This window comes from Schistocerca serialis, chromosome 2, assembly GCF_023864345.2.
Source record: "Schistocerca serialis cubense isolate TAMUIC-IGC-003099 chromosome 2, iqSchSeri2.2, whole genome shotgun sequence".
NCBI classification, from domain to species: domain Eukaryota; kingdom Metazoa; phylum Arthropoda; class Insecta; order Orthoptera; family Acrididae; genus Schistocerca; species Schistocerca serialis.
Window position 1 is genome coordinate 45344947 of NC_064639.1, and position 12933 is coordinate 45357879.

Consider the following 12933-nt stretch of genomic DNA (forward strand, 5'->3'; position numbering starts at 1 on the left):
CAAATACTTAATCGACGTGACTGTGTCAAGCGCTACACTACTAATGGAGTATTCAAACATTACGGGATTCTTTTTGCTATTCATCTGCACTAATTTACATTTATCTGTATTTAGAGTTAGCTGCCATTCTTAACACCAATTACAAATCCTGTCCAAGTCATCTTGTATCCTCCTGCACTCACTCAACGACGACACCTCCCCGTACACCACAGCATCATCAGCAAACAGCGGCACATTGCTATCCACCCTGTCCAAAAGATCATTATGTAGATAGAAAACAGCAGCGGACCTACCACACTTCCCTGGGGCACTCCAGATGATACCCTCACCTCCGATGAATACTCACCACACTCACCATTATGTTTCCGTTTCTTTACTGTCACCTCCAGCAAGCGGACGGGTTATGTTAGCCTGGGTATCTTCAAGGTGTGATACCACAGGAGAGTGGAAGCCATGTTCTTAATGAAGTCATGTTTACGTGAATGGTAGATCGTGAAATTTTGTTGAACACATCTGCAGGGGAAAAGTGGGTTACCGAATAATTAAATATAGGGTGCTATCTAAATAAACATTAAAATGTATTCGGAGTTGCGAATATGGACAGCCATCAGTTGTGTAATGCCAACGGCCTTGCCGCAATGGTAACATCGGTTCCCGTCAGATCACCGAAGTTAAGCACTGTCGGGCTGGGATAGTACTTGGATGGGTGAGCAACCGGTCTGCCGAGCGCTGTTGGCAAGCGGGGTGCACTCAGCCCTTGTGAGGCAAACTGAGGGCCTACTTGATTGAGAAGTAGCGGCTCCTGTCTTGTAAACTGACATACGGCCCGGAGAGCGATGTGCTAACCACATGCCCCTCCGTATTCGTATCCAGAGACGCCTGTGGGTTGAGGATAAAACGGCGGTCGGTCGATAACGTTGGGCCTTCATGGCCTTCTCGGGCGGATCTTAGTTTTACCAGTTGTATAATGAAATGACGACAGTGAAAATTTGAGCCACACCAAGACTCGAACCTGTATTTCCTACTTTTCGCGTGCGGTCGCCTTATCATTAGCTTTCTGATCACGGTTCACTGCCCTACTCAAAATTCCATTCGTCGTCAACCATGTGTCTACAACCTCCACTCGTACATTCATATGGATATTCACGTACAGCGATGTCGGCGGATAAATACTATTTTCCACTGCCTGTATTATTCATGCGTGTCCGAGGGAACAGTGCATCGTATTTCTGAATAACACAGGCACTGCAATACTGAAAATACCGTTTGTTTGATACATATTTCTATTTTACTTCTGGGCAGAACGTTATTTGCGATGGTTATACAGGGTGTTCGGAAATACCCGTTACAAACTTCAAGGACTTGTGGACAGGAGTGAGTACATAATATTGTGAAGAGAAACCCGTGTCCACAAAAGTACCGTTTTCGTTCTACGAGGGTTTCAGTTCCTATGTATAACGCATCTGCGTCTGCTGAGGAAAAGACATAAGTCTCAGAGCTGCTTCTCATGGTAAGCAGTAGGGTAGACAGGATGACGTGTACTTCGTCGGGTGGACACCTGAATGCCCGACAGGGCATGAGACCCAGAAAATATTAGATACAGGCTCCCAGGTAGATGCTATTTTTCTTGACTTCCGGAAGGCGTTCGATACAGTTCCGCACTGTCGCCTGATAAGCAAAGTAAGAGCCTACGGAATATCAGACCAGCTGTGTGGCTGGATTGAGGAGTTTTTGGCAAACAGAACACAGCATGTTGTTATCAATGGAGAGACGTCTACAGACGTTAAAGTAACCTCTGGCGTGCCACAGGGGAGTGTTATGGGACCATTGCTTTTCACAATATATATAAATGACTTAGTAGATAGTGTCGGAAGTTCCATGCGGCTTTTCGCGGATGATGCTGTAGTATACAGAGAAGTTGCTGCATTAGAAAATTGTAGCGAAATACAGGAAGATCTGCAGCGGATAGGCACTTGGTGCAGGGAGTGGCAACTGACCCTTAACATAGACAAATGTAATGTATTGCGAATACATAGAAAGAAGGATCCTTTATTGTATGATTATATGATAGCGGAACAAACACTGGTAGCAGTTACTTCTGTAAAATATCTGGGAGTATGCGTACGGAACGATTTGAAGTGGAATGATCATATAAAACTAATTGTTGGTAAGGCGGGTACCAGGTTGAGATTCATTGGGAGAGTGCTTAGAAAATGTAGTCCATCAACAAAGGAGGTGGCTTACAAAACGCTCGTTCGACCTATACTTGAGTATTGCTCATCAGTGTGGGATCCGTACCAGGTCGGGTTGACGGAGGAGATAGAGAAGATCCAAAGAAGAGCGGCGCGTTTCGTCACTGGGTTATTTGGTAACCGTGATAGCGTTACGGAGATGTTTAATAAACTCAAGTGGCAGACTCTGCAAGAGAGGCGCTCTGCATCGCGGTGTAGCTTGCTCGCCAGGTTTCGAGAGGGTGCGTTTCTGGATGAGGTATCGAATATATTGCTTCCCCCTACTTATACTTCCCGAGGAGATCACGAATGTAAAATTAGAGAGATTAGAGCACGCACGGAGGCTTTCAGACAGTCGTTCTTCCCGCGAACCATACGCGACTGGAACAGGAAAGGGAGGTAATGACAGTGGCACGTAAAGTGCCCTCCGCCACACACCGTTGGGTGGCTTGCGGAGTATCAATGTAGATGTAGATGTAGATGTAGAGGGAATATGGTTTCCCCATGATGGTGCACCACCTCACTTCTCACGTGCGGTTCGGACACATCTCGACAGACGATATGGTGGAAGACGGACAGGCCGAAGTGGTCCAACCGCGTGGCCGCCATGATCGTCGGATTTAATTCCTATGGACTACCTCTTTTGGGGTCGTATACAAAGTTCAGTTTACAAGATTCCTGTTGAAGGAGAGGAAGATCAGCTGGCACGAGTTCTGGCCGCTGTGATAGATATTCTAGGGACACCAGAGTACCAGAAATGATTCACAGGTACAGTGTCTCAGTGTCTTTAACAACGTTGTGGTCGCCACATCGCGTCGCTGCTGTAACGCACCAGCCAGTGCTGTTGTGTACGCACAGTGGGGAGAAGGGTTTCTCTCTTACTCTGGAATAATGTGGACAAATAATGTTCAACTGTTAATACAAACAAATGTGCTCAAGTGGTAAATCGATTTTTCGTTATGTTTCCTTTTGAATTGTTACCTAATAATTTCACTGCGTCACGCCTAATTCAATTCGTCAAACTGAAGTCGGACAGTTTAACATCTCTACTGAAACAGTTTTAGAATAAAAACGGAATGTTTCAGGGCATGGGTTCCTGCTGAAAATATTATGTACTCTCCCCCTTTACAAGTTCTAGAAGGTTCTAACGGAAATTTCCGAAGACCCTGCAAATAAAATCTTCGACCTAAAACAATACTGAAATATAATGCATATTACTTGATTGACGTCCAGGAGGGGAAGGGAAGGGAATAGACCCAAAGACAGTACGTCTGATCAAGCGAACACTCACGGACGCAAAGTCGAAATTAAAATTTATGGAAGAATAATCACACCCCTTTGCAATTAAAACACGTGTTCCCGAAGGAGATGGGCCCTCAGCACTTCTCTTCAGCCTCATCCTCAGTTAGCTGGTTGGCTTTGGGGGGGGGGGGGGGGGGAGGAGGCCAAACAATGAGGTCATCGTCCGCATCGGATTGGGGAAGGACGGGGAAGGAAGTCGGCCGTGCCTTTTCAAAGGAACCATCCCGGTATTTGCCTGAAGCGATTTAGGGAAATAACGGAAAACCTAAATCAGGATAGTCGTCCTACCGAATGCGAGTCCAGTGTGCTAATGACTGCAGCACCTCATTCTAGCTAAACCCGTTAGGGAATGGGAAAAAGAATTAAAAACCAGTTCTGGGAGCCTACTCAGCTTGGACGGCCTACATATGACATTGAGGTCGCTTGCTTGACCCAGGACGGCTTTTTTTTTTTTTTTTTTGGAAAAAACTGAGCTCATTAGCACTAAATTTAAATTTCAGAAATCAAAGACAAATCGGGGAAACAAAAAGAGATACTTTAAGTACCTCAGCATCTACATCTACAACAGTACGGCATGACCATATACTCAACGATTAGACACGACAACATTGTGGTCGAACCTGAAGCTTTGTACACAAGCGAAAACCTAATTCTCGGACGAAAAGGCGATCTGAAGAACTTCCGGAAGGGCGAATGAGGGGTTATGAGGAAAATTCTTGACTCGGATCAAACGGTAAATGGAAATGGGCTGAAATCCTGTAACGTAACAGAGAAACTATCAAACCTGGCAGTAGACATAAGAAAACGAAGACAACTTTTATGGACATGTTCGAAGACTGCCAATGATGAGGCTTACAAATGTAATTATGACCTATGTAAGAAAATTAAGGAATGTACGTTGGATCCAACTAGTTGAAAGGATCTCGAGAAAACCCAGGTGGGAGCAATGAAACTAGTAGACAGGAACATGGTGAGAGAATGAAAGCCATACGAAAGGTCAGGATGATTCAAATGGCTCTATGCAGCATGGGACAACATCTGAGGTCATCAGTCCCCTAGACTTAGAACTACTTGAACCTAACTAACCTAAGGACATCACGCACATCCATGCCAGAAGCAGAATTCGAACCTGCGACCGTAGCAGCAGCGCGGTTCCGGACTGAAGCGCCTAGAGCCGCTGGGTCACAGCGGCCGGCTACGAAAAGTCAGGAGAACGAATCTAAAAGCTCTGCGTGATCAGGGCGTATAGGGTCCATACGGAAATATATACATGGTGGTTCCGTGATGATATTACAAACTCTCACGAATGATGGTGTAGGGTAAATGTATCAGTTTGAGCTTAGGGATCCTGGTCGTGAAACGACCGAGTTGAAGGCTATAAGCTAAATTTGTTCTGATACCCCTGACAGTGGATCACTTCTAGTGCAAGCTCCTGGCTTTCCATATTTTGACATGCGGTAGTATCAACCAAAACAAGAAATTTTTTTTTCGGTAAACATGGTCTCTAAAGAGCAAACCTTAAGAGTTATGAGCACTTGTTCATCTTTGCTACTGTGAAACATATCACTTCTACTGAAACTGTGTTCATGGCTTTTTAAGTATGCATTTTAGAGACCATGTTTATTAGACTTTTATTTCTTGTTTTGTTGCATGCTACCTCCTCCGTGCCGGCCGGTGAGGCCGTGCGGTTCTAGGCGCTTCAGTCTGGAATCGCGTGACCGCTACGGTCGCAGGTTCGAATCCTGCCTGGGGCATGGATGTGTGTGATGTCCTTAGATCAGTTAGGTTTAAGTAGTTCAAAGTTCTAGGGGACTGATGACCTCAGATGTTAAGTCCCGTAGTGCTCAGAGCCATTTGAACCAACCTCCTCCGTAACTACTGAAGCCAAAGTCGCTTGCAGTAGAAAACGTCCACTATAGAGGTATCAGAACGCCTTTGCGTTTTAACTTTAGACTCTGTCGTTTCCAGACGAGGGTCCCTGACCTGAAATTAATACATCTGCCATTCTACGTCACTCATGGAAGATGGCATGTCAGCAGGGGACTGTTCAAGCTGGTGGAAGATCTGTAATGGTGTGGGGAGTATGCAGTTGGAGTATATGGGACCCCTGATACGTATAGATACGACTATGACAGGTGACACGTCTGATCACCTGCGTCCATTCACGTCCAGTGTGCTTTCCGACGGACTTCGGTAATTGCAGCAAGACAATGCGACGCCCCACACGTCCATAATTACTACGGAGTGGTTCCAGGAACATTCTTCTGAGTTTAAACACTTCCGCTGGCCACCATACTCCGCAGACATAAACACTATTGAGCATATCCGGGATGCCTTGGAACGTGCTGTTCAGAATAGATCTCCAACCCCTCGTCTTCTAACGGATTTATGGACAGCCCTGCAGGGTTTATGGTGTCAGTTCCCTCCAGAACTACATCAGATATTAGCTGAGTCCATGCCACGTCGTGTTGCGGCACTTCTGCGTGCTCGGTGTGGGGGGGGGGGCTACACTATATTAGGCAGATGTACAAATTTCTTTGTCTCTTCGGTGTAGTATTAGAAAACGCCTGTATTTCCAAAATAAAGTAAATACTATTTTTGTTTTTTAGATGTGCTTAATGTGCGGCTTCGTGCTCACTAGAAGAAATTTTCATCGATTACTCTGATGGCGGAAGCGTATGCAGGTTGAATGCAGTACAGCTAAAATTCCCTCGGCTCGCCATCTGTGAGTTCCCAACACTGCCGCGCTGGCAGGTCATTCCAGAAATGCCGCGAACCCTCCCTGCAGTAGGCCGGCCACACTCAGTCCGGCACCGGATTAGCCAGAGTTGAGCGGACTGCCTCGCAGGGGCCAGCCCGGCCCGGCTGGCGCGCGGCAGATCCCCTTTGCTGGCCGCCAGCCCACGCGGCGGCGCGTGCTAATAATACACGGCCGGGCCGCGACTGCGCGCCGCGCCGCGCCGCGACGCTACGTGGGCGTCATCTCTGAGGAGGCAGGCTCCGCACAGTGGCCCGGCCGCCTCGACATTCAGGTCACATTTCGACGCTAAGCTGCGCGGGCGTGCCTTTGAAGCCCGGCGCACCTCCACCTCGCCCTCGCTCTCGCCCTCCACGTGCGGTGGGACACATCCTCCCTCCCTCCCTCCCACTACCTCACGTGAATTATTGCCCCCGGCTTCCGGCGACGGACGCGGCCGCCTGTGGCAATATCTGGCCTTCAGCCAGCCCTGTGTCGCGACCCGGCTTAGCCATTCAAAACGAGGGCGCCGTCTCGCTGCGCCGTCGATGCTAAACCTCCACTTCCTCGCTGCGCTCCCATCGAGTGCTGAGGGAGTGCCCGGGTTTTGTATCCATCCTACTGTACGGCCAGCCGCTAACAAGGAAAGTTCGTCACTTCCAACGCTCAGAACCACACGAAAATGTGCTTGGAATATAATACGCTCGTCCCAAAAACAGTGGTAAGAGCCGATCGCATGCAAAACTACACGTCTTACCACGAGAGTTATTTGAATCATCACCTGTTGTGACGTCTCCTGGAAAGCCCAACCAGAGGTAAATGTGAACTGTAAAGAAAGGCACAAAACCGAGTGTATTTCAATCTCTGTTGGTCGATCATGGACAGATGAGTTGCTATCAACTCTTCGAATGATGCACTAGTGTAACGATTGAGTTCACGACATCTATATGACATTTTCGTTTATTGGGAGAGATGCATATCGCGCCGGAAGATGGCATAGAGAATTGCTGAAACTGATAGCCTCCAAAATAAAATAAAACAACATCGTAAGTTACACGGCTGTTGGCGAATTTTATTGACACTGACAGTTGAGTGTATTTCCGTCGATAAGATGACTATGAAATCTACAGCTCGTTAATATGATACTTTTTGTGTTAAAAATGTTAATAAAATAGAATTTAGTATCGAAGAGTAACTATACAATGTAAAGATATTCTTTGTAACCATGGATATCTTATATCATTAAAGTTAAAAAAAGCACTTGGCTGACAGATGGAATAACATTTTTGTCTCTGCTGTGGAAAAATTACGATCCCGTAAACTGACGAATGCCCGGGACAGCGATGCGCTGTCCACATGCCCCTCCATATCCGCTTCCAGTGACGCCTGTGGGCTGAGGATGACACGGCGGCCGGTCGGTACCATTGGACCTTCATGGCCTATTCGGGTGGAGTTTAGTTTTTGGAAGAATCAAGTCGCACTAAGTATTGTATGTACCTATTTTCTGTAGCAATTTACGGTAAAAAGTGCATTTCTCCCGTTCTTATTCAAAACTTCACCCTCCCTCTGGAAATATTTAAGTGAAAACTATTATTTAAACTGACTTCTGTAGATGATTGCCCACCTGCATTTCATTTGTCGTAATGGCGCACAGGCGGCCATTACGTAGAATCTAATTAAAATATTGGGCTTCACCCTCAAGTTAACATAAAAGTACTTCGAATATCGATAACAATTTTCAAGCATTAATATTTGCGAAGTTAATTGTATCAAAATTTTTACGGACTGGCATGGACAGATTTAACTGCAGTAGGCATCAAGGCTTAGGATTTCTTCGCGACATCTTTGAGTTTATAATTAAATTTATTTCTGCCAACGAAATGCTTAACTTAAAACCAGTGTGATATCAATGAAATTCTTTATCGTCAGTAAATATCCTTACGCTACGTAGGTAGTTATATCCCCTCACTCTTCGCAATAATTAATTTAACGGGCAATAACAGTAACAGTTTCATCGTACTTCTGATCATCTTTGAGCTAGCTGCGACAAAACTGTACCCATTTTTACTAATATTTGAGCCTGCGTAGCAACCTTGATATGTAAACCGCATTTAAGAGCATGCAGAATATACACGACGCCAAGAGCATGTTAAATATCCTTTACATTTTTCTCAACAGTCCTGAGCAAATCTTACACTAAAATCAAAACACTTTAATACAAAAGAAGAGAGAGGAACAATATGCTATTCAGTGTATAAGACAGAAACATTCGTAACGCGAAGAAACAAAATATCAATATAGTAGGACCGAAAACACGCGGAACACAACAAATTTTCACACTTTTGATGCGTACTTGTTCCAGCAATGTAAGCTCTAGATGAGAAGGAACGTTGATTTCGTAAGATGACGAATAAAAAGCAACACGTAAGTGTACATGATCAACATTTTATCATCAGACTTCTCTCTGTGCTATACAATCAAATTTCTGCACGGAAGTGCAAATCTGTGTTACAATACCAATATCATCGTCTCAAAATATTATTAGTGTGGCGTGTGATGCGGACTGCTTCAATGCAGAAGTGATGTTGAGTGTGAAAAAGTGGGTTTGGTCGCATGTGTACGTTGTTCTGTTCCAATTTGCATTGACAGATTCATTGAAGCCCACACCTGCACTTAGAAGACTGAATGACTGTGCAACATTATTAGGTCAGAAAAAAATTTGTCTAATGGATACAGTAATTGTTTTAAACAGAGGGATATATAAGTCTGGACACAGAAATATTTGAGATTTTTGTCCTATTACACCGTTATTTCTCTCGTTCGCGTTATCAAGGCTCTTTCCTCACATGTTCAGTCAGTAGCCTTTCCCATGTCTCTTACCACTGTTTTTAGCGTGTGATTCTGAGCGTTCAGTGTCACGAACTTTCATTCTCAGTCGAATGATCCGCTGGGTAGCAAAAGGCCACAAAAAATATTACCAAGGTTCATTGTGAGCTTGTGAGCTTTCAGCTGAGATATTTTGTTGCCGGTTGAGGAGTGAGTACACATTACAGAACATCTCGCAGCACCTCAAAACGACGAATGCGTCGGTGACCGAAATATTGTGCATAAAATGGGACAACTTGTCAGAACACTTGTCATGCTGAAGGAGCATAAGTTACACAACTTTCACAAATTCAGCAAGCTCCGACAGAAGAAAGATCTACTTCTCAGTACGCTAACAAGGTGTCGATATGAACAAGTTGTGCCTAAGTTCGCCTGAATCGTAATAAACCAGCGGCCAACAGGATTACGCGCCTTTCAAGTAAATCTGATACTAGCACGAGACCGAAGTTGTGATAACCATGATAGACTCCACTTTCCTAACAGCTTTGTTACGTCGGCTACGGACACCCTTTGGAATGGGTTGACAAATCGAAAAGATCACAAGCAAGATCTATGCGCCTCAAAACTTCTGCTTACCAGAAAGCGAAATCAGATGGCTTGCACAAAAAGAGAAGATGCAGGGAGCTACAGCAATTATTAATAATTTAATCTGATGGGCAAACACGTGGACAAGGATATTGTGAAGGTCCTTTATAAAGAGATGAATTTAGCATCCACTCCATAAATGTTACCAATATCAGATTACATCACCTCCTTGGAGCGAACTGCAGCTTCTCTGCCATAGGAAGCAACAGAACACTTTCACCACGAAGCCTGCACAGCAGTTACCAAGGCAGTGATGCTTACATGAAGTATATCCAACAAGGAACGACTAGCGGTTACAAATCTGCGGGGGACAAGGAAAATTTACATCCGACAGCCTACATGGGCAACGCAACGGACGTAATATAAAGTGTGGACTGCTATCAGATGATCTTTTATACTACAGTTAAATGCCGATCCTACGGATAATACGAAGAAGATGATGAAAAACTATATTTAAAGACATGAAAAACAGTACATAAAGTGGAAACAGCATGGTCGAAGACTTGGATCGATCTGTTAATCTGACTTGCTGAGAAAACCGATAGTCCTCGGTTTACTCTGTATTGAATTATTTATTTTTTATGCTATTTTCAGTCCTTGTTTTGAGATTATGTTATATATCCTGTGAGCTGTTTTGGTGTTGTAAGAGTGTACGGTCTGTTTATTATTGCCGATGATCCTTTTTAATGTGTGTTTATGTTCTTTGTTTGTGTGTGTTAATGTTTTGGGTTCCTGCGCCTGAATCTTTTGATGATACTCGCACATTTGTTTTTGGGTAGTGCTAGGTATGCCTTCCATATTAGTTTTAATCATTTAATACGTTTAGTCTATAAAGTTTGCATCAATAGCTATTTGCTCATCTGTTCTTTGTATGGAACTGGGGACCAAGAAACCACGGAGAGACTTCGTCCCCGCTGTAGCCCTCAGTGGTTCACAACCCCACAACAGACTATAGCAGTCCACTCACCCCACCACCGCCCCACACCGAACCCAGGGCTATTGTGCGGTTCGGCCACCAGTGGATGATAGAGATGAAAGAATGGTTCAGATATGGATGAGAAAAAATAGTTCAGCTAAGGACTTAAAGCTCAGGGTGAGAGAATATAACTGTCAAGATTCACTGGCGACATTGCTGTCCTCTGTGAAACTGAGGAAGACATACAACATTTGTTGAACAGAATGAACAGTGTAATCAACACAGGTTATGGTTGAGGGAACAGTGAGTGAGGAGTGGCAGAAATGATATTAGCAATAAACCTGATATAAAAATTGGAGACCACAAAGTAGATGGGGTGAAGGAATTCTGTTACCTTCAAAGTCAATGCATTATATTTTAAACAAGTACGATATAAGAAACAGTCTACCATGCAGCAGAGTGGGAATTCCTCACTAAAAGAAGTCTTTTAGTGTTAAACATAGGCCTTAATTTGAAGAACCAGTATCTGTAAATACTTGTTTCAAACACAATGCTTTATTGAAGAGAACCGTAGGCCAAAAGAGCATAGAACCAAGGCTTGAGAGGTGTGATGCTCTGGATGGAAGTTGAAAATTACATCTACTGATAAGATAAAAATTAGACAGCTCGACGACGGATGTTTTAAGACATCAGGAAATAATTTGCATGGGAGTAGAGGAAGCTTCTCTAAAAATACTGGAAAGACCAGGAGATGATGTCTTGTTCCTAGGCATGGCGAAAGGAAAATCCTCGCTGGGGCAGACAGGGGCAACATTAGTCAGAACTAACGGCTAATAAGCACAGGTAGTGAAAGATTCCCTGGATAAGGAATCTTACCCTACGAAGTGCTAACGGCAACATCTGTGTGCGCATGATCCAGAAGAGACCTAGGGTACCCACTATACCTTGGAAGCAGAAATCCCTCTTCAAAGAGGAAGAACTCTCCCCCTTCTTCAGGGGGAATCCACCACATTAAAAATTCAAAGGATATCCCAAGAAAGAGCAGTTTCGTCAAACGAATATGAAGCGCACTTTTGTGAAAGATTCTGGAATAGTTCCCAGCCCTCGTCTTCAGGAGGGGAATGCGGGTCTATGCTGATACTAAAATAAAGGTTATGAAGTGTTCGAGAAAACAATTCCAATGTAGTATCCAAACACTTCTGAGGTGTGGCAAGCCGGGTAATCTCAGGGTTGAGATGGCAAACATGAGAACTGAAAAGCTGGGAGGGACCAAGGTGGGACGGCCAGATGGTGGAGACATCTGGTGTGGCGACTACAGAGTCGTACATACAGGCGGCATAGAGTAGTAGTGTGGCGAAGGATGGATGGAAGACTACGACCTGTACAAGTGGATCCACAAATGCGAAGTATGTATACATACTGACATCAGCCTATGTTGAAGAAGAGGGGAGAGTGTACATTGAGATACAATGTGCCGTAAGTAAAGGACGAAACATCGTTGTGGGAGACTGGAATGCGTCTGTTGAAGAAAGAAGAGGTGGCACTATGATAGGACCTTTTCGTCTTACAGAAGGAAAGGAAGTGGTAGATAGCTTCATGATGAATAAAACCGCTTCAGCTTCACGATAAACCTTTATTTCTGATCCAACTAGTTTCGTGGCGTTAGAGCTATATCTTCAAAAATATATATTTATATCGTAATTTGTTCCAACCGGTAAGCAGTAATGGCCAAGCATTCCAGTCCAGTTGTGAAAAAAGATGTTAAACCATCAAGAGGACGGTAGACCAATTTAACATGTCCCTGCATTCTGCTCTATTGCAAATTGAGCTACTAATCTCTTGACGGCTAAACATTTTTATCACAGCTGGACAAAGAATGGTGGGTCATTTTTACGCTTAGAATAAATTATGATATAAATATATGTGCCTGAAGATGTGCCTCTAACACTGCGAAACTAGTAGGATCAGAAACAAAGATTTGTCATACAGCTAAAGTGATCATATTCATCATGGTGGAGTTCTACAGCTGCGGATGCCCGCATTACAAAATTTAGTGTAAGAGAACTCTGTACAAAACTTTAAAAAATACTGTTTTTCTTCACAACCTTTTTTACTAAGCTGTCCTGTTACTTATATGAAAACCATAAGAAAGAGACAAATATAACTGGAATAAATTAATCGCCACTGGATAACGAAATGTGAGACAGTACTACTGATTGTCAATACTTAACTACTCAGACTGCAATTCCCGACATTAAACTGTATGTACAGGTAAA

General features: G+C 44.1%; 1 pseudogene; it reads left to right on the forward strand.

The window, feature by feature from the left end:
* The first annotated feature begins 620 nt into the window (after positions 1-620).
* Positions 621-738, forward strand: LOC126459038 (5S ribosomal RNA; annotated as a pseudogene).
* The last annotated feature ends 12195 nt before the right edge of the window (positions 739-12933 follow it).